We start from the raw sequence: 4,567 nt of genomic DNA, 5'->3' as shown, positions 1-4,567 counted from the left end.
AAGTTCGATTGGTCTTGCAGAGTTTAAAGACAACGAAGCTTAGTTTCAAGCAATGATTTAATATACGCGTATTAAAAACCCTTAACTGTTACAACTTTTATGCTTGAAACCATCGCAACGAAGTCTTTGGGTCCGTAGACCCGTGATGTACTGCTCCAGGAAACGTTTTGAAAGAGTGGAAACTCAAAATCATAGGTTAAGATCATCGGCAGAACCCACCAGACACCACTTTTGCTTCATAAGTTCGGCCTATAGTCATATGACGATTTTCATCGGGGAGGGGACGTATGACCCAAACGGGGGCTTATATGACCCACGGACACTGCAAACCATGCTCCTACGACTAAATAGAGGTTAAAACTACGATTTGGTGAAATCTTCATTTTTGACCTCGGAGCAAGGTACCTTCCCTATAGTAGGCAATGAGTAAATGATCATAATCCCAGGAGGGCAAAAAATGGGAACCCGAGAGGAAAGCGCTGTTGGCGCGCCTAAGCTAGTGGCCCGTAGAGTAAAAAGGGTACCCCCAACAAAGTTGTCGTTTCACGTTCTGGTTTCACTTTTCATCATCTAGGGTGCGTTCCTGACACGTTTTGAGGGGTTTTAGCAAAAAAAAATTTTTCGACTACTCGAGCTCTCTGGCCCGTTCGGTGCACATTTTTGAAAAAAGCTAGGGAGCTGCCCCTAGGTTCGGGGTGTCACAAAATGTTGAAAAGTGGTCGAAAAACCACTATCCAGAATCGGATGTAGAATCGTTAGACGAACTTAAAATTGTTCTACGACACCCATCTGCGACGTTTAGTATTCGAGATATGGCCCGTCCTAGGTCTGACCGAGCAATTTTTGTTCCGCGCACTTTGTGCACCGTACACTTTGATGTTTGTATGAAAAAGTACCCTACCTAGGGACGCGTAGAGCAAATTTGTACCCCCGGGCATGTTGTCGATTGACGTTCTGGTTGCACTTTTCATCATCTAGGGTGCGTTCCTGACACGTTTTGAGGGGTTTTAGCAAAAAAAAAATTTTCGACTACTCGAGCTCTCTGGCCCGTTCGGTGCACATTTTTGAAAAAAGCTAGGGAGCTGCCCCTAGGTTCGGGGTGTCACAAAATGTTGAAAAGTGGTCGAAAAACCACTATCCAGAATCGGATGTAGAATCGTTAGACGAACTTAAAATTGTTCTACGACACCCATCTGCGACGTTTAGTATTCGAGATATGGCCCGTCCTAGGTCTGACCGAGCAATTTTTGTTCCGCGCACTGTGTGCACCGTACACTTTGATGTTTGTATGAAAAAGTACCCTACCTAGGGACGCGTAGAGCAAATTTGTACCCCCGGGAATGTTGTCGATTGACATTCTGGTTGCACTTTTCATCATCTAGGGTGCGTTCCTGACACGTTTTTAGGGGTTTTAGCAAAAAAAAATTTTTCGACTACTCGAGCTCTCTGGCCCGTTCGGTGCACATTTTTGAAAAAAGCTAGGGAGCTGCCCCTAGGTTCGGGGTGTCACAAAATGTTGAAAAGTGGTCGAAAAACCACTATCCAGAATCGGATGTAGAATCGTTAGACGAACTTAAAATTGTTCTACGACACCCATCTGCGACGTTTAGTATTCGAGATATGGCCCGTCCTAGGTCTGACCGAGCAATTTTTGTTCCGCGCACTTTGTGCACCGTACACTTTGATGTTTGTATGAAAAAGTACCCTACCTAGGGACGCGTAGAGCAAATTTGTACCCCCGGGCATGTTGTCGATTGACGTTCTGGTTGCACTTTTCATCATCTAGGGTGCGTTCCTGACACGTTTTGAGGGGTTTTAGCAAAAAAAAAATTTTCGACTACTCGAGCTCTCTGGCCCGTTCGGTGCACATTTTTGAAAAAAGCTAGGGAGCTGCCCCTAGGTTCGGGGTGTCACAAAATGTTGAAAAGTGGTCGAAAAACCACTATCCAGAATCGGATGTAGAATCGTTAGACGAACTTAAAATTGTTCTACGACACCCATCTGCGACGTTTAGTATTCGAGATATGGCCCGTCCTAGGTCTGACCGAGCAATTTTTGTTCCGCGCACTGTGTGCACCGTACACTTTGATGTTTGTATGAAAAAGTACCCTACCTAGGGACGCGTAGAGCAAATTTGTACCCCCGGGCATGTTGTCGATTGACATTCTGGTTGCACTTTTCATCATCTAGGGTGCGTTCCTGACACGTTTTGAGGGGTTTTAGCAAAAAAAAAAATTTTCGACTACTCGAGCTCTCTGGCCCGTTCGGTGCACATTTTTGAAAAAAGCTAGGGAGCTGCCCCTAGGTTCGGGGTGTCACAAAATGTTGAAAAGTGGTCGAAAAACCACTATCCAGAATCGGATGTAGAATCGTTAGACGAACTTAAAATTGTTCTACGACACCCATCTGCGACGTTTAGTATTCGAGATATAGCACTTTGTAGGTCTGACCGAGCAATTTTGTACTGAAATGTATGGTGAACATGTAATTCATTAAATAACATTGACTTGCATCGTGCCCTACTTCATCGGCACAGCTGTTATTGACTATCTTTAGTGGAAATGGATTGAGTTTGACCATTTTAAGCCCATTTCCTATGCCGTGCACCAACATTGTGTACCGATCAGGGAAAGTACGCTACGTACGCGTTCATGGATGTCGATGTTGGTACAAGTTGCCTTTCGGGATAGCCGTGCACCAAAACTGTGTACCGATCAGGGAAAGTACAAGACGGAGGGTGCAGCTCGAGCGTACGCGTTCATAGATGTCGATGTTGGTACACTTGCACCAAAATTGTGTACCAATCAGGGAAAGTACAACACGGAGGGCGCAGCCCGGGCGTACGCAATCATGGATGTCCATGTTGATACAATCTACGTGTACGTACCTAGTTTTTGTAGGAAAAGTTGCAATTAAGTGCTTGCATGCTTAAAATGCTCATCTCAACCGGTCACCTTTTGGCCTGCCCTTTTATAACAGAAACCTAGAAAGATACTCGAGATTTTTGTGTTTTTCCATTCGCCCGGGACGACGAAATGAGCTATGTGCACATCGTGCAGAAAATTGTCTTCGCCACGCATGTTTTTGTCCATCCACTCATATAATCACCCGCATTTGTGTTCAACACGGACGGCGCAGCCCGAGCGAACGCGTTAATGTTTATGTTTGTACACACTGCTTGTACGATTCTAGGATTTGGTAATTGCGTCACAGTGCCCGACCGTCGCGGACACCATTCTTGGACAGAAGTCCTAGTACGTAGAGTACTTTCCCTAGGTATGTGCTCGTTCGTGACTATCGTTGCGTGCTTACGGACACGCTTGGGTATGTTTACCATACAAGGTTTACTAGGGAAACCTGGGAAGGACGCTTGCCCTCCCGTCGCGGACACCATTCTTGGAAAGAAGTCCTAGTACGTAGCGTTCCTTATTTTACTTGATCAGTTTGTAATGCATTCGCTTTGTTCCATCGACTTCTGCTACTGCTCACTAAGGGGTGTTCGTTTGCGATGTGTACGATAAGCAACTGTCTATCGTAACCAGCAGTTAATCAACACTTTTTACCCAAGTCATAGCAACATAGAGTACTTTTCCTAATCGGTACACAATTTTGGTGCACCTCTAACCTCGCCGGCACTTTATCGTTACGTTTTGTGCACAACCTAGGGACGTGGTGTAAGTTTCATGATTTTTATGTTTGATTTGGTTTATTATGATTGAAAAATACGCTACGTCCCAGAAATTGGAGCTCGACTACTTCCTCCATGTGGCGAAAAAAGTTACTGGGCAACGCCTAGCTTATGCCCCATTTGTACTTCAATTTTCATTATCAGGTTTGAAAAATACGCTAAGTCCCAGAAATCTGAACTCGAATACTTTTGCCACGTGGCGCCAAAAGCTACTGAGAAACGCCTAGCCTTTTACCCATTTATAATTTAGTTTTCGTTATAAGTTTTGAACAATACGCAAAGTTCCAAGAATCTGAACTCGAGTACTTTTTACATGTGCCGCCAAAAGCTACTGAGCAACGCCTAGGTTGATACATTTTTGGTACATGGAGTGTATGCATGCAGGCGTACTGCCGTGCTAGACCGGAAAATCGATCTTGCTACTAGAACGTAAAGTAATTCCCCTAGATAGGTGCTTTTGCATGCCTCTGATCGACGACCATGCAACGTGCGACACGCGTAGCTAGGCTTCCCCAAACAAATTTCCTAGAATAGCACCAAATTGCACACTTTCAGGGGTATATTTTGGTACCGTGTACCGTGCATGGTACAAGTATCAGTAGCTCGTGCAATTTATTTTGCATCGTGTTGCGGTTGCTGGTGCGTCGGGATAGGAGTGTTTCGAGACTTTCGCCAAGCGTTGGTGCCATTTGGTGGATAATTAATGTTCTAGCCACAATAAACGTGCCACATAATGCCAATAAGGAAAAAGCCGATTTCTAGGAACTTCCAGTCAGAATGTTTGCCATCAGCGCTTTCCTGTCGAGTTCAGGATCTGGGACTTAGCGTTTTTTTTCCACGATCCAATCCAACGACCAGATCGTGAATAAACAATACATA

The sequence above is a fragment of the Anopheles coluzzii genome, assembly GCF_943734685.1.
Source record: "Anopheles coluzzii chromosome X unlocalized genomic scaffold, AcolN3 X_unloc_62, whole genome shotgun sequence".
NCBI lineage: Eukaryota > Metazoa > Arthropoda > Insecta > Diptera > Culicidae > Anopheles > Anopheles coluzzii.
Note: the sequence above shows the minus strand (reverse complement) of the source record.